Source organism: Phalacrocorax carbo, chromosome 6 (genome assembly GCF_963921805.1).
Source record: "Phalacrocorax carbo chromosome 6, bPhaCar2.1, whole genome shotgun sequence".
Taxonomy (NCBI): domain Eukaryota; kingdom Metazoa; phylum Chordata; class Aves; order Suliformes; family Phalacrocoracidae; genus Phalacrocorax; species Phalacrocorax carbo.
The window spans coordinates 41,689,954-41,712,349 of NC_087518.1; the positions used below are offsets into that span (position 1 = coordinate 41,689,954).

The 22,396-nt window shown below is 44.4% G+C and overlaps 1 protein-coding gene across 4 annotated transcripts in view; it reads left to right on the forward strand.

The window, feature by feature from the left end:
• The first annotated feature begins 9,564 nt into the window (after positions 1 to 9,564).
• The window catches only part of JAK1 (Janus kinase 1), a 71,731-nt gene continuing 58,899 nt past the window's right edge, over positions 9,565 to 22,396 (forward strand). For 3 of the 4 annotated variants that reach the window (XM_064454888.1, XM_064454889.1, XM_064454891.1), the window contains exon 1: positions 9,566 to 9,877. The gene's annotated coding sequence lies outside the window, so the exon portion shown is untranslated. Of the gene's footprint in view, positions 9,878 to 22,396 lie in introns of all 4 variants that reach the window. The other variant, XM_064454892.1, reaches the window with a different exon arrangement.

Below are 22,396 nucleotides of genomic sequence, written 5' to 3' on the forward strand. Positions count from 1 at the left end.
CTGTGCCTGAAAAAAACACCGCTCTGATCAGATTTACTGAGAGCCCTTATCCTCCACCCCCCCCCCCCCCCCCAGTTCAGCGGACATAGAGTCACTCTCTTTTTCCTGTAGCTTCCTACTGATATCGTAATGGGACAGACTTAAAATACTGGTGGGTTTGCTATGTCTAAATATTGCTACACACAAACAATGCAACTATCAAGTCTTTTTTGGCAGTGGAGCACTTCCTCCCATGAACTGTGTTAAAGCAAGATGTAAACAACATGCATACAGTGATACATCACTTTCTGCTCAAAAATAAGGTCTCTGAGGACCATCCGTTTTCTGATAAAACTTTCTGTAATTTATGGGTTTCATCTCAAGGCAAGACAATTTTCTTGTGACACGTCTCAGCTGTCATTCCAGATGGATTTGTTCTAACCCGGTGGTTCTCAGGCTTTTTCATGAGGAAAGTCCCTTTTCCCATCTGGAGGCCGTCGACTTCCCACCCACGTTTCGCATGAGAAGAACAGCAGTTCTGCTCCTGTGACATCTCCTCAGGGCTGTGAGGCTGCAGACAAGAATGGCTGTTCTGTTCTTGGCTCTCATCCACAAATCACCCTTTTAAGGGTCGAAGTTTCTGCTCCAAGCAAGCTGGCCAGCCGCTATCGGCTTCTGACAACAGCAGGATAAGAGACTTCCATTGTCTGCTATCATCCAGCCTTGAAACCAGGTGGAGAGGTTGCCTTTTCCCAAAATGTTTTTTCGTTACTTCTATTACTGTTCAGCATGAAGCATCAGTACCAAAAAGCTTCATTTTAGCTGCACTAAAATCACAAGAAACCTTCTCAACAGAGTTTCAAGCACATAGTCATCATTTTGAAGTCCAGCAGTGCCCAGTATGAATTAGGCTGTGTTTTAATTACTGTTCATTCAAATTGTCTCTGGCTAGGACAGAGCACTTCAACCTGAACTTTAATCCAGGCCTTCTTGATTAAACATCTTTACAAATCAAGTAGCCTAATTGCAATGTCCCAATATGTGCAAATATTAGATGTACCAGAATGTAACTTGGTTTTAGGTCAGGTTAAGCAACTCCTGAATGTGAGCTTGGAGATGTTGGACAAAGTAGAATGAAAAAAACAAGTTGATGAAGACTGGTGATGTCTGTCTGTGTGATCAAAGTGCCACCAGCTCAGCCATGCAACATTATTTTTTCTTGAGATGCAGATGTATCTTCTTGGCATGCCAGCTCCAAAAACTAGTTAGTTAGAGTACACTGCCTGTAAAATTTCATGAGCTTAATGAGAATTCACCATTATTCATTCACTACTAATATGCTTAGCTCAACCATGGTAATATTTTCACCTTCTTTGAGTACAATTGGATCTGTGTGTTGGAGCTGCATTCCCACTCTCACTATTCTCAGTGGAGAGCTGTGATTACATTCCTGCTCCTCTTTGCAGGTGAGGGGTCCTTTTCCACTCAGTGCAAACGCTGTGCAGTAACAGTAATGGCAATTACATGTGCCTGTTACCAGGAAAGTAGTCCCCAGGAGTACTGTGTGAACAGAGAATGACATGATAATTTCTCCTTTCTGCATAAAATGTTTCTGACTGTATCTCACATTCTGGAGATATCTGCCAGCTGAGTTGTTGGAGAATATGTAAACCCTGCATTTTTGTCAGTAGCTCAATTCACAAAGGGAAACTGTGACTTTAATTGATGTCTGATTGGGGACAAAAATACTCATCAGGATCTGACTGTTTCAGTGTGGCACAGCATCAAAGTTACTGCTATCATTTCTGTATTCAGGCAGATGATAAAGTCAAGATTGTGCAAGTTGGTACATAATTTGCTCTTCATAACATTTCACAGGAGCTGGAGAGTGGCATGGATTTATGTGTGTATTAATATACTCTTACACAAGATGGTGCATTTATGTTGGGCTAATGTTACAAGCTTTCTGGGACCAAACAGTGCTGGAGCCAGAGGAAAGACCCTTCTTGACTCCAAAGGGCTTTGGCTCAGACCTGTACTTCAGATCACAGGTGAAATTCTGACCCCAATCTCAAGTTCCCCATTGACTTCATGAGGATGAGAGCTTCACTTAGTCTGGGGTTTTTTTGATACACAGGGATGTGCATCTGACCCTGGAAAAAGTCTTACTCAACCATAGCAGAAAACAGTAAAAAAGAGTGAGAGGCTGCTTGGAAGTGTTTGGGTGCTTTTGGTTTGGGTGGTTCCTTGGATCTTCTGAAATCAGGCACTGCAGTGTCAAACATAGCTCAGGACATGTCAGTCCCCAATGCTATGCACACACCGGTCTCCTTGAATCAAGGCAAACTTGTAAGATTTGGTGCTCTGCTGCTGCTGGTCAGTACTGCCAAGGGCGCACAGCAGTTATGGCATGGCAGCTTGTAGTGCAGGAGGGGTGGAGAGGGCAGGTGGTTATCAGCGCTCCCTCTGGCATAGTTTGCTGCCTCCTCCCTATGGTGAATGTGAGAGCTTGCTATTGACTGCTCTCCATTTTAATTAACTCCAGAAGCAGGCAAGGTACACCGAATAATTCAAGAGAGACATGTGTTTAAACATTTGCACAAGCTTCAGATTCCTCTTGCCTAAAAATAAGTCTGTGAGAGAGCAAACGATTCCTGTTCGCGGTGTTGGCAGATGGGTAACAGAGCCATGGACCCCATCCCAACACCATCGTGTGACTCCACCCAAGAAGACGGCATCTGCAGGTCTTATTCTTGCTGCTGCGGCTGATGGTGGTGGAAAGTTCAGGGAAATGAGTCAAGAGCTGCACACACAAGGGCAGCACCAGCACAAGCGGTTTGGGTCTGGCAGCAGTGAAGAGCTCATAGCGAAGAGCCCTGGAGAAAGGGCTGGTAGAGGAGTAGGTGAGGTCAGTAACGGGTCTGAACATCAGTAGTTTTAATTGTTACTCTGAAGTTACAGGGGTAGCTGTTTTCCGTAACTGGGAGTCTCACCTCCTACATTTTTTTCAATGACGAGAATATGACTTCAACAAAAACACACAAGCAAAAATGTGAACTTACAGATGCCCTTTAGGGTCAGTGTTTTGGAGCGCCAGAGCAGAAGCGATTCTTCCAGAGGGAAGTGGATGAGGAGGAGTCAGTACCTTTCCCAGGGAAGTGCACTGATAAAGGCTGTGCCGGTTTAGATGGGCACAGATCAGCAGAGACAACATGAGAGTCTCCATGCTGGTGTTTCTGATGTATGCCCGAGATTACCTGCTGATTTGGTGTATTTAATATGCAAGCAATTTCCTTAAATGTGTTGGCTTCACGTTCCCAGGATAAAAAAGTCACATTTATTTAGAAACATTTCCACCCAGTATAGAATAAGAACATCTCAAGACAGCATGTGGTGCCGCCCCTCCAGCATCCAAAGCCTTGCTCTATTCTGGTTTGAAATGCACTGCTCCAGGGCACTCTGGAAATGAAAATTTCAGAGGCTTATTGCTAATGAAGCCTAATTAATTTTGGATGTAATTGTGACATGCTGCTGCAGTTGCATTTGCATCCCCATTAAAGGAAAACTCATTTTAATCACAAGCCACAGTGGGTATTTTATCTGAAAATTATTAGAGGAAAACAGTATTTAGTTCCTTCTTAGTCTAAGGATTTTTAACTTTTTCACCCCTTTAACTCAGCTAAGTTAAAGGAGACACGCCACAGCCTTGTAAAACAATTGCATGAAATATAGCATGTTTCACTTAAAAAGAAATGAGGAAAAACAGTTACATAAAATGGGAGAAAAATGCAACGCTGCTTATCACCTCCCTAGGTTTCATGGAATGAAATGGTTAACATCTGCTATTTTCACCAGATTTTGTATTGCAACCTGAATGCTCTCAGTAGATTTGAAACCCACAGTGAACAATATCCAATGTACTGTAACAAGGATCCTCTTACTGTAGACCGTACCATTTCAACACAACCCAGGGTGACAGAGACCAGCCTGAACCTCACCTTTCTCTGTCTGTAAGATCACTGACATCCTTCATTCTTCTCTTCCCATACTCTCACAACAGCCATGCGGTTGTGCTGAATGCACGATGCACATGGTTAAGCAGCACAGCAGGACAAAGGCAAGGACTGGGGCACTAAGCTCCTGGTGGTGATATTCCTTGTCTTTAATGGGCGTGCGTGTCCACATTTCTCCAGATTTGGAATTTGTTTGCCACCCCACTTGTATTTCTGAACCCTCTGTGCCATTATGAGCAACACCCTTCCTGGAAACATGACCGTAATTCTCTATCTCTACATGACAAAGGGAGGGGGAGTATGGCAAATGCCACATAAAAATGCATAAAAAATTATAACATAGACCAAGGAAACGTAGTTTCTAAAAGTAGACACAAGAAAACCAGCAACAAGAGAACATGCTTTGGAGGTTGTCCTAGCAAGGCTGTATATCCCGGCTGCTAGTAATTCGTTAAAGATTTTAGAAATGCTGCGTGTTCCAGGTTACGTGTGTTCTTCTGAAAGAGACAGGGGCACCTGGTCTTGGATGTTGGACATTGACCTGAGAAATACCCCCAGCCATGTAAACAAGCTCTGTGATCCGTGGACCATGAGGGACGTGAATCAATGTTCTACATTATGGAAAGGTGAACGCTTTGGTGACAAATGTGACATTTCCAGTCCTAAAACATTTGGTTATTGCTCTGGTTGAGGTCACTGCTCTGCCTTGTCCCTCCCCACCAGCAGGCCCACCTCCAGTTCCATTTAGTGCTAGACTTGCCCTTATAAAAGCCAACTGTTGCACATACAGCTTTTTCTGGGTAATACGTGTGTGTGTATATATATAGAGAGAGAGAGCTAGTATATAAGCAAGTGCATCTAGCTCTAGTGGTGTGACTGGCAGGCAGCCAGGTGACAAGTGGGTACCTGTGAACTGTGCCAGCACTAAACTCATCCTTCTGGAAAGCTGCGCTGGAAAGCAGATGAGCTGAAGAAAATGTATTTGAGTTTCTGGGCAATATTGATTTGTCTTTGCGTATTTATTAGTCTACTTGAAGCATAATAAAAAGGCGGTCACCAAATCAGTCTGACTTCAGGGGAGGGGGAATCAGAAGTGGGACCTGGAGCTGGACACCACCACCACCATCACCCCCCCACACCCCCCTGCTCCATTATGTCTCAGAGCAGCGATGGCTGAGACAAGAAGTCAGACTGAGGCTGCACTGGTTGCAGCATGCGAGCTGCTCGGCCATGGGCACTGGTGTAACTCCATCCTTTGCAGCTGCTCTACAGGTCTTCACATAAACTCAGTTTCTGCTTCACAACAAGTCAACATAAGGTATGTTTTTCAGCAGAGAAATCCAGGAAAAAAAATGCAAATAATGCTGTTGGTTTGGTTTGTTAAGAAGACAACGAAGAACCAGAAAGCTGGCAATGGGAAAAAACAGACGATGAAGGCAAGCAGCAACATGAACACGCCTGACACAGGACTGAGATACAGTGGCAGCATCTCCATGCTTCTGAGCTTGGAGCAAAGCGAGTAAACTCCAGCTCCCTGGCCAGGGAAGCCATGAAATGGAGCTACGTGTTACACCTCCTACATGCCCCTCTGCCAGCTCGCTTCAGCCCTGTGCAGGAAATCCCCCCGCAGCTTGGCTTTCAGCAGCAGCTGCCATAGCACCCTCAGAACAAGAACTGCTTCAGATGGTCAAAATTTAATCCTTTTTTTCCAAAGTAAATTTGGGCTACCAACATGAAGTACCTCTCCTTCCCCAAACTGAGATTATTAGAAACTCCATATAACTTAAAAAAAAGGTTTGAACACCATAGTTAGAAGTATTTAACTATGAAAAATCAATTCACACATTCCTGATGTCTCAAAATAAATTATCTCACTTGCTTTTCCAAGCAGAGACAAGCACTCTGAAAACAGTGTCACAAAGATGGTTTCATGTGTGTTATGTGAGCACAGGAAGTTTAAGATAAATGCAGCAGCAGATCAGATGAAAGAACTTGTGCACTTGCATATCTATTTATACAGCTCCTGTGGCAAGTCCCACCCCACCCCGGGTATCCGGGGGCCTTGCAGTCTCTAAGATACTGCATGGTGATGGTGTACAGTGCTATCCACTTCGCCAGGGGGGAGGCATGACAGGGAGGAGGGTGCAGGGTGAGTTCAGCCACAACACCCAGCTGACAGGCACCCAACGGATGGTTTGGAGCACCTAAGGTTGTTGCTGTGTGACCCACTTCGCCTGATGCAACTCTGCTGCCACACTGCCTGGTCCTCCTGTTCCTCCTGGCCCTGTGTCCTGGCTACTCCCCATGCTCCAGCCTCAGGCTGAACCAAACCCAGCGCAGATCCAGCTGGGAACAGCTTCTGCTCTCTGTGTTAGAAAGACTAATTCTATGTGAAAATATCAGTTTTGTTGATCTTGATAAAAAAATGCTCAAATTGCTCTCATTTGTAACTCCCACTTTTTTTCCTGGAGGTAAAAATGTAAGAAAGTTTTTCTTTTGGAAAAAAAATTCTAATTTGAGCAGCACTGAAAATAGTCTTACACTCTGCAGAAGCATACAAGAGCGCAAAGAATTATTCTCAGAGTACTTTCTAATACTATTACAGTTTAAGGAACTGCTGACAGTGAAAGTCAGTGGCCCATTTTACACATTACACAGCGCCTCTGACTTCATTACCTCCTCCTGATTTTTGCTGGTACCTATGAGAAGAACCAAGCTCCAGAAGTACTGCCAGGAACAAATCAATGACAAACTGAAAACACTTAGATAGCTAGTGTTAAATGGCATTTATGTAAAGGTCTAGTCAATCCCAAGCTGATGGCATCGGTGATGTAAAGCACTTTACCGTATGCAGGGCCCCTCACTGTACCTTGAAATGCCATGAAAAAAGCTTTCTAAACATGTATACTGTTTAAAGTAGTGTGAAAACATCACCATTTCAGAGGCAAAGGTGAAGTTTGGCTTCTGGAAGCTTGGAAAACCAAACAGCAGAGCAGGCAAGTAAGGGATAATTTGTGCATCCATCCCTACCCCTTCTTTAGAGAAGGCTACAAGAGAGAATTTGTTTAAATTTAGTTTGATTTTAAATTCACAAACACCAAGACAGTCAAGTCTAGTCATCCGTATTTTGCCATTTTTGTTTTTTGAAGGATATCGGTGCATCCTGGAAGTTGCAAAATGAAGAAGTAAGTTACAAAATAATTCTTCTGACCTGTCACTGCACCCCGGTACAGTACTTCCAGGGGAAAGAAAAATTTATTTTGCATCAAAGGCCTTTTCTCTAGCTCTTTGCAAGCCTATTCTCTTTATAAGCAAGAAAACATATTCAGATATAAATACATGTGATTAATTCCTTAGAGAAAACTGCTTTAAAGGTTTTAATACAAAATTACATCCTTCCTGTAGGATGGTATGTTGTGGTAAAAGCAGACCCTTTTGGGTATAGGCTGGAAATCCTCCCCTGTTATTAACATAGTTCTTGGAGTAATTTTTAGAAGCACATTGATTTCATCCCAGTTATATGTCACAGAATGACTAGTAGAAATCAGCAGACACCAGTGTCCTGAAATTAAGGAGAAAAAGGAAAAAGCTCACATCCCAGGCAGGACTAGGAGACTGAACACACAATTTCTGTGAGACCATAAGTGCCATAGGAGCTCAGCCCCATTTTTTAAATTGAGGTGTGTGAGCACATGAGAATTTAATTCTTGCTGAAGGACGTGGCCTTTGGGAGCCTGGGTCATTCCTGGACAGGGTTTTAGGGTCTGGGCACCCATTTAGATGGAGGCGGAGGTAAAGCTGCTCTCTGAGCTGCTGCAGCCACGAGCAGCCCCAGGCTAAGTCCCTTATGCAATCCTCCTGTCACAGCTGCCTCCTCGACTTTGCTTTGATTTGCAGCTCTGAGCTTCAGGACTTAAGGACATCTGCAGCATCAATTCCTATGCTGGGAAATGAGCCCTGCCTGTAAAGCATAAATAAAAAAAGATTGGGTATGTTATTGGGCATGAAAACCCATTAAGAAAAAATGACTTTATCATTATAAAGGCAAAGCCATGGAAACAGCTAGCAAGAATGAATGTTGATCAATGGAAGCACAACCCCTGCAGGCAGATCACAGGTGACAGGGAACAAGAAAGCGAGGAAAGGTCAGGCCTGAAAGCTGTGATACAGCCACGTGTGTCTGTGGGGTTTGACCTCCTTCCAACCTCATGCTCTTTTCTAGCTCAGATAAGATTACCAGAGTGATGGAAACAGGGTGAGACTCCAGTGCTTTCCTGTGCACCCACAACGCAAGGTTAATCCAGACCCAGTGATGCCATGTGGCTGAGGAAAAAAGTTAACAGCGTGAAAGCATCCAAATTATGCTCTGCCGGTTCCCTGACAGCTGTGGAAACGGGGGGAAGGGCTGGCTTGTTTAGCTCTTGGGAGAGGGGAAAAAAAATCAATTATTTTCTATCTTCAGTTTGTAAAGTACAACCACCTGGATGTGCACACATGTGCACTCACATGCAATCAGCACCCATCTCCCATCTCCCATGTGGGAGATGAAAAGCTTTGGGTTGGTTTTCTGGAGAAAAGGTTAAAAACTCAGCATCACTGATGCATAAGGCAGATGAGCTGGGACCTGTATTGGTGTAGAGTCTATAAATGCTTTGTAATGGCTAAAGGACTTGCATCCCCATATGCTGCCGTGCATGAGAAGACCCTGACAGAAAGATGTTATCAGTGTGCTCCAGTTAGTCCAAATTACATGAAACTACCATTTTGTTGAAAGGGGGTATGTTTATGAGGGTGTTTTTTTTTTTTTTTAAATGACTGATGCGGCTATTAGGACAATTACCCCAAAAGGCAGAGACAGATTGGCTCTTTTTTTCAGAAGAAAATGCCAAATACGTGTGCGTGTGTGGGAAGGGGGGAATCATTTTATTGAACTGAATCATTTTCTTACTGACACTACTTCCACTTGTGCCGTTTCCCGTGACTTTGAGAAGAGTCTGAAACCACAGCGAAGAAACCAATTTTTTTTTTCTGTGCAGACAGGAGAATTGTGCGTGTCTCCTGATTTTGGTGTAAACACTGGGTTGTTTACGTGGGCTCATTCACGCCTGTGTGAGGCTGAAGGCACTGTTGTAGGTTTTTTAAAGACGATCCAAATAACACCAGTAGCTCAGCCCGCGCCACTGCGGACACGGGACATCTGCGGAGATGACAGCTACGGCCTGGGCAGCGGGGTGGCGAAGACAGCCCCGCACCTTCAGCCCCGTCTGAGCGGACCCACGATACACATCGGCTGATGGATTTTTTTTAGGCACCTACTGTTAAACCCCCGGGTGCCGACCCGGGCGCTGGGCTGGCCTCCCGCCACACCCGTTGAAGTCTTCACCTCACTTTACACCAGCAGGAGACACATCCATGTTATTCGCTTTCTCCCTGACCGGACTCCGTGAGCGCCGTCTACGCCGGGGCTCGGCGGCCTCTGAACCACCGCCTCCTGCCGCCCGGCTGGGCGCGGCCTCCCCACGGGCCGCCAAACTTCCTCAGCGGTGGCGCAGAGCCCGGCAGCAGCGCAGCGCCCGCAACGCCGCCATCTCGCTACCACCCCCTCAGCCCGGGCGGCGGGAGGCGGCCGCGCCGAGGCACCACCCCCGGACGGGCCCGGCCCGGCGCATGCTCCGCAGGCGGGTGCCGCCGCCGCTGCCGTGCCGGGACCGCCGCCCTGCCGCTGCCGTGAGCCCCCGGGCTTCGCTCTCGCACGTACCGGGCTGGGTGAGGCCGCGCCGCGCCGCCCCCCCACCCCCAGCCCCGCGGGGCAGCGGCTGAGCAGCACGGCCGCCCCGCGTTCGCCTCACGCCCGCCCCGCCACCCGGCGAGGCGCGACGGAAGCGGTGAGTGGGGCCGGAGGGGGCTACCGCGCCCCCCCGGCCGGGCCGAGGGGAGCCGGGGCGGGTGGTACGGGCGGCGGACGCGTCCTCTGGTGTGAGGGAGACTCCCGAGATGGCCGACGGCGCCGGGCTGCGGAGGCGGCGCGGGGCTTTCCCCGGCGGCCGCGACGGCCCCTTCCCGGGCTCAGCGCGGCGGCCGGGCCCGGGGCCGGCGCCTGGGCTCGGTGTGCGGTGCCGCTGGGCTCTCCTCAGCTGCGAGGGGCCGGGCGGGCAGTGCCGGCCCGGGAAGGGGCTTACACAGCCACGTTACGGCAAGGGGCGGCTCCTGCGCGGCGGGGGCGGCCGGGCTGTGGTGATGGGGGACCCAGAATGAAACAGCTTCGGTTCTGCCCGCTGGTGGAAATGGGTGAAACGAAAAAAATACCCAGGTGCGCCTGAGCGAGCTCGGACCCACCGTGAGCTTACTGGAGTGCGCTGTTGTCTTTGCGAGTGGAACGGCTGCGGAGACGCTGCTGCCTTGCACTCCTGTGCAGATTAAGGGCTTGGGAAAATTGACTGGGTCCAGCTGTCAGTCTGGCGTCTGCTTCTGTGTTCGGAATAGAGACGCTTTCTGGACATCTTTCAAATTCCCTCTGTAGGTGCCCCTTCCCCTAAAGGTGGTGACGGCCACGGTGCAGGCAGGTCACCTGTTGGCTAGATATCAGTCACCCAAAAGGACAAGCAGGGATGTGGAGCAGTTGTCAAGTTGCGCCTACTTTCCACCTTCTCCAGACACCTAGAAATGTAATTCTGCTTTATGTGTGTGCGTGAAAATAATTGCTGTCTTGTTTGGATAATACTGTTGAGTTGGGATTTTCAAAATACGTGTAGAAAGTTCATTCGTGAGGAGCACCAGGAAGCAAAAGCATGAAGCATGTCAATCCCACTGCTAACCATGTAGGTTGATGGCAGAAAGACAACATGGCAGTCGCTTGGTGTGGCAGGAGAGTCTGGACCCAGCTCTGTTTGAACAGATGTCGAGTCTGTGCTTGGGAGGAGGATGGGGTGGTGCTGGGGAAATATGTGGCTAATGGGGTGGCTGCTCTGATGGATTAGGGCCGTGGGGGTGTATTCTGAGGCAGAGAGACCTGGAGGGCAGATAAGTGCAGTGCAAGAAAGTTGGTTTTGGTTGGGGTTTGGTTTTTTTTTTTGGTGGTTGTATTTTGGGGGGGGGGGGGGGGGGAGAGACAGAAATAAATCAAAGTTGCTTCAGTGTTTCAACTGCACTCCAATTAGCCCAATTTAACTCTTGCTTGTAGAAGATTCTCTGCCTTTTTTTTCTTGAGCAGCATGTATGTATGTTGGTACCATTTTATTCACGGCTACTGAAGCTCACTATTTAAGTTCAGTTTTGACCATATATGGGGAGTGGTAGGCATTTCCTCCTGGCACTTGTTTTTAAAACACACAGGAAGTTGCACCTTGATCTGGGTTTGTGCTAGGTGACACTGAGACAGGTGCTTTGAAATACAGAGCCAGTTAAGGACATGCTGCTCATGTCTGAGCAAACAACAGATCACATCAGGCTCTTGCTGTCATTTGCGATGTTAAAAGTTAGCGATTGCAGGCAGATTTTACAAGCGTTTTTGTCAGTACGTTTTTAGTGATTCTGTTCTTAAATATCTTACTCGTCGAAGTATCTGCAAGCCGTTTGTCCCAAAGACCAGCAGAACAGAGAATAACTATGCTCGTACAGAGCAAAACTGCAAATATTTGACCTTTGGAAAAGGTTAGGTGAAAAAGTTGTAAAAAACACGGGTGAGTGGGTTTAAATTTGCACAAGAATATAAACACAGAACCGGAGCAACTTGAAGTTTGTGAACTCCTGGAAGCCTCTGCACTGCAAAAATCTTTCAGAATTAATTTCAAAGTGGCCTTTTTTGAGAGGTAGATTCTGTAAATCTTGAACTGTTCAAGAACATGCTGTTTCTGTACATCCAAATTGACTTGTCTGTTAAATGAGTTTATTTAAAAAACAAACGGGAAGCAAGATCTGTAGAGAATATCTAATACAAAAGCTTTGGAAAGCAAATGTATACCAATTGCAAAAGCAAAAAGCTGAAGTGTACCAGAACAGTCATTGGGCAGACTCAGTGAGTAAAATCAGCATACATTTAAACTAATTTTTTCTGTAGTCAAACCAAGTCTGCAATTTAAACTTACCTCGGTTCTTTTACCTTACCTCTTGGGGGCTAGAAGTAAGCCAGGGTTCTTGGTTGGAAGAATAAACGATACTAATTCAGTAAGTTTAGATGGACACTTCTGTAGTAGTTCAGTCTTGCAAATAAAAGACTGAATTCACAGAAACCAGCTTCCCTTTTTTCTGTAGAGGGGAAAAAAAAATCTGGTTTTGTAGGCAACATCCTGACAGTGATGTCTGCTCTTGCGGGCAGGAAGATTTTACCTCTTTCCTACCACGTACCTCCCCATCCTCCCCTGATTTGGAAGTGAAACACTTTTTTCACCTGCAGAACTGCCAAGAAACTGCTTGGTACCTTGCTGCTGCCTGACGTGGTATGAGGAACAGAGGTTCAAAATACAGCACAAACCCAAATGGAGAACCCTTGAGTCTGTAGGCTGTGTTGGGCATGAATTGCACAAGAAAGAGCTGCTTTGTGTTTATATAAAGAGGAAGGTGTTTGAATTGTTTTGAAAGGTTAAAGCTTTTACACACAAAGACAAACTGTTAAGACTGATTTGTATTTAGATGTGAAAAGGATTGTTATGACAACCTATGAACCAGAAAGCATGCTGAGAAGCTAGGTTATGTGAAGAAGACTGAGTTGCGTCTTGGTTCCTGATTCATCTTGTGTCCAGCAGCAATTAAAAGTGACAAAATGTTTTCTTCTGGATGATAAACTGCCAATAATCAATTTGTTCTTCTGTAGCCTGTACAACAGTTTACAATTTCTTAAAGATCGGACGTTGTTCCTGTAAACATACTCAGAATTGTTCTAGATCTCTAAAGCACTTAAAATGCAATTAGATATCGGGTATTGGTAATGTCAAACACTTGCCAAATTGATAGAAAATGGCTTTTACAGTTCAAGCACATGATTCAGTCAGTTAATACTCAGAGCCTGCCTTTTGTGAAGAAAGCTTCTTCATGGACTGATACTGCTCAGTTTTGCTAGTAGGGTGAGTCAAGTATGTTTTGAACCTCATCAACAACAGTGGAGTCTGAAAAGAACAGCATTTTTGGTGTTTGGCAGCTGAATTGTTACTTCCATCTATTGCTATAGTTTCTATGCAGTACATGGAGTGACAAATTACAGAGGATTATTCTGCTCACTCACCTGATGTCTTTAGCAGCACTTTAAGTACCCCATCCAGTATTTGTCTTCCCCATTTACTTAATCCTTCCAAAAAACTGAAACAATGCTAAAAAGTATTAGGTTGCTGGAAAAAGACATTGATGATGGTTCTCTTGGGCAAATGGGTTGCATTTTCTCTTGGCTGAAATTGGAGGGGGGAAGCGAGGAAGTGTGATTTAGTGGTTTTAATGTCCTGGCTTGTTGAAAACAGGATTTTTAAGGAACAGGTCCTGATATTTTGCTTCATGCTGAAGGGCTTATAAAACTGCAGTTTTGCTAGGTAGAATAGTTCTAATTTTTTTCCCCAGAACCGGTTATATAAATGTAACATAAGTTACGTAACTGACAGAAAAACTGAACTACGGCAAACTGGGAGAGCAGCTTCTTGGAAAAGAATAGTCTGTACCACTTACATTGCATATCATTACCTTATACCATCCTCTGACACTGTATGAGTTGTTTGATAACAGTGACATGAACACGGTTCTCTTTAGCTGGCCCATAAACTTGTTCTGTTAGACTTACCACCCCCCGCCCCCCGCAGGATGTGAAAGGTAAGACAGGAAATGAAGGAAAAGAACTTTGAAGTCGATGGAAAAGCAGAGGATGCATACATCATCCTGAACTGTGGAGCAAGGTAGTGGTGAAAGCCTGGGAAAAATCAAATTGGAGTTTTTGTTTGAGGAGGAACCTACCTGCACAGTTAAGATTCTGAACAAGTACAGTCAGAGTTACCAAAGGATAGGAAAATTGTTTGTATTAGAGTAACTGGCTTGGTGTTGCTGTTGATTCTGCTTTGTCAGTGGTTCTGATAGTAAACTAACTGTCTTCCAGAAATACCAAGTCAGTATTCTGCTGTAGCTATGGAGCTCCCAAAGTAGCAGCAAGGGCTTGCTAGTAAAGAACAAGCCTTCACAAAGTGAGTGGCTTCAAGAAGCTCATCCATCATAAATGCGCGTATCTGGTGGCTTTGTTCTGAGAAGTATTTTGGACTTATGCTCCTTTGAAGCGGTCTGCTATATTAGCAAACCCTTGTTTACAAATTGAATAAATTCAGTATTTAATGCTATATCCTCTGACTTTTGAAGCGTGTAGGATTTACTGTGAGTCAAGACTTTGGTTGTCTGTGCGTGTGTACTGGAGGAGGGGACAGGAAGGTTCACAAAGGTAAGAAGTCAGTCTGCAGGTGGATAAGCATATAATGCGGCATTCAATGGGTTTAGAAGCCTTGGGGTGTTTTAATCTCAGCTGTGTCACTGGCCAGTGCCTGACTTTGGCTAAACAACCTGTTTATTCCTTCAACATGTTTCTCCCCTGCTCCTGGAAATGCTGATTTCCCTCCCCAGTCCCCAAAGGCTTAATTCCCTTTGAACACAAAATCTAAGTGACAAGTGCGTTAATACTGCCAGGAGAAAACTCCTAAAGGAAAATTTGCATGTTCCTCACACTGCAGTATGCAATGTCTCTTTGCAGGGAGATTGGCATTTCCAGAAAACCTCTGTTTGCAGAGTGGATCTGGGAGGGGATCTGGCTTGTTGAGGCACCAATTTATGAATTCAGTGCAAGTTTTTAGAAATTTTAGAGACCAAGTGCTGTTTAAACTGCTCCTTAAGTGTTTTGTTTCCTGTCATTTCCATCTATTTGAAGACTGAGTGGAGTCTAGATTGCCCATCAGGTGGCCCAGTTGGAATTTAGCAATGTATTGAAATATTTAATTTTATTAGTGGTACTCTTAATTACCCTTCAATCTGGGACATATTCTGTCAAAAGAACTTTGTTGGTCTTCCACTTAAAGTCTTTTAAATTACTTGATTTTACTGGCTGGAAGTTGAGATTGGAGCAATATTGACTCATGCTATTTTGAACAGGAAAAAAATTCTTGTTCAACCTAGGAGGTTTGTACCTAGATCTACTGTGAGAGCTACTGTGCCCAGGGCTGTGCTGGAGACAGCACTCTGGAAAAAACCCTTACACCTTTCATGTCAGGAGGAAGGACAGATCTAAGCCTTCTACTTTTGTAGGTAAGGAAAATGAATCAGACCATGCTAGATCTGTGACTTGGGCAGGGGAGCGCGGGAAGAGAGGGAATACTTGCAAGACATTTGTTTGTATGTGGACTCAGTTTTTCAGGAAATTAATTTGGCAGAACTAACTTTTATACTAATTTTGAGATACTAGCAGCTCAAAGAGATACATTAAACAAATGAAGCCTTAAAAGCCTTGGCACTTGTACAGTCTAAGTAACTTCCTGTTGCTTGCCATCCATAAATACCTGCCTCTGCACTCCTCTGGATTTTACCAGAGTATAATAACAAATTCAAAGCAGGTTTTTTGTTGTTGTGGTGGTGGTGTTTTTTTTAAATAAACCTGTATAAGTTTGTAGGGCATTAGGTGGTTAAGGGTGGGGGGAGTATAAAAGGTACCACCTAGCTTAGCTGTTGTATTAGGCTCAGTCTTTTATATTTAGATCTGCTATTTTTCATGGTTTGGATTTTTTTTATCCATAGGATGTCAAGCTCTCACGTCATAACTCAAGCTGGTAGCCTCCTGCATGGAAAGAAAATGTGGCCACCCTCAGTTCTGAGGTTTTTGATCAAGAACAACTATAAGCTGGAATTCGCAGTTCACTTTATTTGATCTTCTTGTATACTCAGTGTCTTTCGTGTTTACTGAAGATGCACAAGAAATAACCTTTCACTTCCTGAATACTTTGGTATTTCACTTTTCCTCAAAGTATGGCAAAACAGATGCTAATAATCTTGAAATCGCCAGAGCCCATCTATTTAGAGAGTTTAAAAGTTCAAGAGGAACCAGACAGTTAAATCAGTGAGCCTGACCTGTATGCATCAGCCTCTGTTGTCACCCTTTACAGCTCTGTAACCTGTGCTGGAGACCTCTGTTCTGCAGGAGTTATCCTCTCTGAAAACAAAAGATTACAAACTCACTGTCTGCCTTTTTGTTATTTTTTCCTGCTATTGATTTGTGTTGCATTTGTATTAAACTGTATTTTTTTTCCTTATTTGAATCTTCTACCCTTCTTTTTCTTAAGACTTAAGCTGAAGGAAGAGAAAGGTGTATTTGACTTCATTATTGAAATAACAGCTGCAATTCCAAAACCTAACACTTGCTGCCTTCCACGGCTTCTAATAGTAAAGTCTATTTGAGTGGTCTACAGGCCATAATGGACACCATGTTCTTCTGAAATGGCGTTACAACCTTGTGACTTTTCTAACTATTTTTCCATTAGAAACATCACTGCCTGGCTTACGTAGAGAATGGCTTAAATGTATTTTATTTGACTGTTACGTGTTGATTTTTAGAAAGTCTTTTAATAACTCTGTCCCCTGAAGGCAGGGAATAGTCAAACTTCATCCAGATACTGGAAAATGCTGATATAGTCAGAGACAAGGAGCCTGTCCGACCTCCATTTTTCTGAAGGGTCATAGCTGTTCATTGCCAAGAAAAATTCTACGTGTGTTCATGCTCCTGTATCACTGCCCTCATGAAGGGAACATAGAGGTTGTGTTTACTGATGATATAGAACAAGCCCCCATAGCCCAGTGAATGTGTTGTATGTAGATCCAAGTCACTAGCATGAGCATTGCTAACTAGGATTCTCACCCAAAAGCCTTTGTCTTACCACCAGCATCACCCGGAAGAAATCAGCTTGTGCTTTTTTGTACCAGCACTTAATAGTAGTATTTCATGGCCGTGAACACCTTCATTATAAGTTTGGAATTGGTTAATACAGGAGAGCACGGGTTTGATTTCACTGTCGAAGCCACAGGTGGTAAGTGAAAGGATGTATAGGGATAGCTGACTTAAAGAGCTTCATTTTTACAAAAGAACAACAGCTATCTTCTACCGAGTTAAAAAAAAAAAAAGTCCTGTGGGTTTTACAGTCCTTTCAGCTTCCTGTACACGTGACTAACAGGACGTCCCAGTTACATCTATACAACCAAGACTCCTCGGCAAACATAGGGCTCACTTTGCTTAAAAAAGGCATCTCTCAAGTCCGGAGTACTTAGTATATGCCAGCAGAGCCTTAAACAACTAAAACCTAAGAGGCTGGTCATGTTAGTTTGGCTGTGTATAGATTAACTGTTTGCCCTTCATTGGTATTGACTGAAAGTTTACCTTGCAATAGAAGTGTGTGGTATCTCCAGGTTTAATCACACTGTGCTCTTACAAGTTTGCTGTCAAATTAAGTGAAAAATGAGCCCACTTTTTTCTTAGCTTATGGTGTGTGTGTGGAGGGAGGAGGTGAGCAGTGCTGCTGCGATATCCGTGAGGCCATGGTTTCAAGTTGCAGATCACAACAGACTATCTTAAGGCACTCCTGTTGTGGCATGTCACCCCTTCGGTTGAGCAACTGGCGTGCTCTGATGGATACCTGTTCCAGCTCAGAAGATTTCTCATCAGCTCCCTCCCCTGCCTTCCGCATGGATATGCAGACTGGGACACTGCTGTGAAAATCCTGCCTAAGAAACGCCAGTATGCTTTTGAGTGGAAGCGGTTTACCTTCTTCATATAGCCCAGTGCACACAAAATATTCTTCTCTAGAGCTGACTTGCACCACGGCATGTACCTATTGACGTGCTTTGTGCATCACTTAAAATGCAGAGAAACATTTATATAGAGCCACCCTTTTGCTCTGTATATTTGAAGAATTTATTTTATGTGACAACGGCAGGACCTGCAAACCTATAAATGTATAGTAGGACTCTGCCTCTTTAGGGAGAGATATCTGGATCATGCATTACCTTCAACTCGGCTATGCTGGCACAACCTCATTGCATGCCTTGAGATTGTTTCATGCTTTCTCTGATGAACAAAGTCCTGAGGACTTTTTCAAGCCATTATATCTTCATTACTTAAGTGCTTGATGAAGTTTAATTAGCAGTTAATGTAAACTGCTATGCTTGTTTGTGTACATATATGCTGCTAACTCCTGTTAGTCTTTAGAATTCCATGCAGGTTCAGTTTTGCACAGACAAATCAGTTCATTTCAGTGAAGTTGAGTGATTACATAAAGAACTTGATTTGTCCCAAGCGTTGTGGTGAGTTCAGCCTTTAAAATACAGCTGAGATGCAAAATGCTGTCTCTTCATGATAATTTTGCTGAAGCTGGCAAAGGGTTTTGTTAGAACTGCAACTTTTTTGCATGGCTTCAGCTGGAAATTTCAGCTCACATTTTAAAAACAATTTAATCAGTGCTAGTTGTGCATTCGAGGCAAAGACAGCTTGCACATACGCGCACCACGACTTGATATGTACCATCCCCCAGGTGTTTACTGCTCCCTTTCTGTTGGAAGGTACTGCCCCCCTCCCCGCAGCTGAATCATGTATGCTTCCTTTTTTTGCCAGCAGATACTGGTAACCACCAGTAAAATAGTAACATCTTCGTCAGGCTCTGCTGCCTCAACAAAGCATGTATATCTGCTCACAGCCAGAGTAATTTCAGAAATATTTTAGGGTATGTCCTCATAACTGAATTATACTTTACAAGAAAATCCTCTTTCCTAGACACAGTTTAGAAGTTTTCAAAAGTAGTGGAGATCAGCAGCTTTCCCAGACTATTTCAAGGTGTTTGTTTTTCAAATCCTGTTGTCACTCAGTTTAAGAGACAAGGAAAGTTGGGAGTTAATTAGCAGGCAAGATTGACATAATGATCTTAATCTTGTAAACAAATACACACTTATGGTCCTGCAAAGCTATTCCTCTGGTTTTAGTGGGGCATCTTGTGGTGTGTACTCATAGAGAGGGCACAGCCTACAAACACATAATGTACAATTTGCTGAGCCCCAACTAAAGGCTTAAGAAGCAGCTTAATGTGTTATATCTCTATATTAATAGAGGTGAATTTTTCAGGACTTCAGAATCAAACTCTTCTTAAGGGTAGGTAATATGGCATAGTTCTGTAGAGCAGCAAGCAGTGTACTCCTTGAACATCCCCGTATAAAATATGCTAAAATGGGGTAATGCCCTTCCCCCCATCTGTCTCAGTCTCATCCATAATTAGGGATGAGCTATAAAATGTCTTTTAAAGGGGTAGGTACCTTATTGGGAATTTGACCCAAGAAGTCAAATAATGTGCAGAAGCCTAGTGTGATGGGTGTTTTTCAGTAGTAAGCATCCTGCAATAAACTGATGACTTAGAAATGCTATTGTAGAGTTCCGTCTTGACTTTTGCATCCTGAGTCCCACATCAAATTTTCTTAGTTTACAGCTGAGGAGTATCTTCCTGGTTTGAGTTGCATTTGATCTTGTTAATTTCCAGAAGCTGTGACCTTAAAAAATTAACTAGTGTATTTTTTCATGTGTAAGCATGAGTAATGTAAAGGAGGTGGTGGGAGGAGGGGCTCAGTCCGATTAATTTTGCAGTAATTTTGTGCTCTTTTTCATATTATGATTTCATAGCTGTGATCTCCAAAGTCAAAAGCACTGGGTTTAAGCAAAGAAAAATCATAATTTGATCCTGATTTGTTTTTATAAGGCAAAATGTCATCTTACGCTTAAGAAAACAAATAACACTTTTAATTTGTATACCAAACAGTTCTTCCATGATTCAGAGGCTGGAGCATCTTTCATGTAACACTTTAGTACTGTGAGGGAGGTCAAACACTGGACCAGGCTGCCCAAAGGCGCTGTGGAGTCTCTATTTGTGGAGAGAGGCCCTTCTCAACTTAGCTATCTGTGACATGGAAGTTGTGGTTTAATAAAATTAACACCTTGATATGTCCGTTTTAATTCTATAGTTGGATTTATTGCCAGATCAAATTTGTGTTTTAGTCCTCTAAAAAAAAAGGTAAATTATAATAACTAGTAAGGAATGGCTTGTTCTTGGAATATCTGGTATGCTTATTCTGTGTCCCTTGCCACATCTGTTTGCTCTCTTGTTACAGTAAACAGAAAAGAATCTACAAGATTTTAAAATGGGGGTTTTGGCTTCTGTAATTCTCAATTAAGCTTTCATCATTCCTGGCTAAAATGATAGGGTGGCTCTTTCAGAGTTTTTGTCAGAAGTATTTTTCAGGAGTCTAGGTTAAGTATGAGATGATAACTAGGGAAAACAAAGTTCAAAGCAGCCTGAATGTAGTCCTTTGCCCTGATTTCAGTGACTTCTGGTCACAGTCCATTAGCTCTCAGAATTTCTTGAGGAGCAAAAAAAGTGGTCTAGTATTTCTGACATTTAAAACAAGTCAAGTCTTCTAATATCATCAAAGAAAAAAACATAGAGTAGTTTTTCTGAATCTCTCTTGAATCTCTAAGTGTACTTTGGCTTACTTGTTATGAATGGTAAGGAAATAATAGCACGCAGATTTCTCTCTCTTTGCAGATGTTAGGAATTGAATGCTGCTCACAGTGATTATTCCATACCATTTGTGTTATGTCCACGCTATTAGCCTTCCCCCCCTTCCCATCCTTTGCTGTAATACACAGATATCATTCCCTTAGTCTATGGACCACTCCTATAAAATGTCTATAAAATGCCCACAACTGTCCACAAAATGTCAGTTGAGTTTATTTAGTCCATGACTTTGGGCCCCCTCTGTTATGGTGGTCACTCAGGACAGGAGAGGTTGTGTGGAGTTACTGGGCGCTGAAGCCAGCGCAGGTCACGTCGCTGCTGTACTCGCACTGCGTCTTGTAAGGCTTGTCCTCCATTGGTTTGGGTGGTTCCTGCTGTAGTAATTCCTGTAACATGCAACTCAAATCCCAGTTTACAACAGTTTAAAGGTATTTCCATTACAGTCTCCACCCCTGGTTCCTTTGGGCCAGACCATTGGGTTTAACATTGCAATGAACTCCCCTTGCTCGTGCTCTAGCTTGGATTTATCCACAGACTGCACTCCCTTAGGGGAGTACCTGCTTCAAGTGGAGCCTTATCTAGGAGCCACCGTCTCTCCAGGGGTATGCCTGCAGTAGCATTGACTTCTCCACAGCTACAGTTGCTTTGAGGCGCACCTGTTCCAGCGTGGCCTTCTCCATGGGCCACAATGCTTCCAGCAATAGACCTGCTCCAGTGTGGCCTTACCTACACCCTCAGTCCCTTCAGAAGGGAACCTGCTCCAACATGGCCTTGCCCATGGCTGCAGTCCCTCCAGGGCTGACCTGCTCTGTTGTGGGTTTGTCCATGGCCACATGCTTTGAGGTGCTCCAGCATGACCTCATGCACAGCCTCTGATGCCTCAAGGTGTACCTGCTACAGCATGGACTCATCCTTGGGCCACAATCCTTTCAGATGTATACCTGCTGCGGCACAGGCATGTAACCATGGCCACAGACGCTTTGGAGTGTCCTGCTCCCACATGGACTTATCCATACAGGTCCCTTCAGCTTGAGTTCACAGCCTGTCCAGTACGGTGGCACCGAAGCAGCAGTGGTAGACTGGCCATCTGCCAGCCCAGGTGCATCACCATTGCTGCTATCAAAATATCCCCAGGCACAGCAGAGTAAGGTGATAATCAGTACTGCACTACAGCAAACAGTGAAAGCAGAAAGCCACTAAAGAGCACTAGACTCTAATATACAGTGAGGCAAGCAAGCACATAAGCCTGCCGATTAATAAACAGCAATAACAGCTATAAAGTCAATCTAGCACATTCCAGTAAAATCTGTTGTTATGTCAAACCCTTTGAGCCCCACGTTGGGTGCCAAAAAGGACTATGGGGCAGCTAAGCCCCACACAGCTGCTCTCTCACTCTCCCCCTGCTGGGATGGGGGAGAGAGACAGAAAGGTAAATGTGAGGAAACTAGTGGGTTGAGATAAAGACAGTTTAATAGGTAAAGCAAAAGCCGTGCACACAAGCAAAGCAAAACAAGGAATACGGTCACTACTGCCCATGGGCAGGCAGGTGTTCAGCCATCTGCAGGAAAGCAGGGCTCTGTCACACGTAATGGTTACTTGGGAAGACAAACGCCATAACTCTGAGTGTCCCTGCCTTCCTCCTTTTCCCTGCAGCTTTATATGCTGAGCATGACATCCCATGGTATGGAATATCCCTTTGGTCAGTTGGGGTCAGTTGTCCCGGCTGTGTCCCCTCCCAGCTCCTTGTGCACCCCCAGCCTGCTTGCTCGTGGTGAGAGGCGGAAAAGGCCTTGACTCTGTGTAAGCCCTGCTCAGCAGTAACTAAAACATCAGTGTGTTACCAACATTATTCTCAGC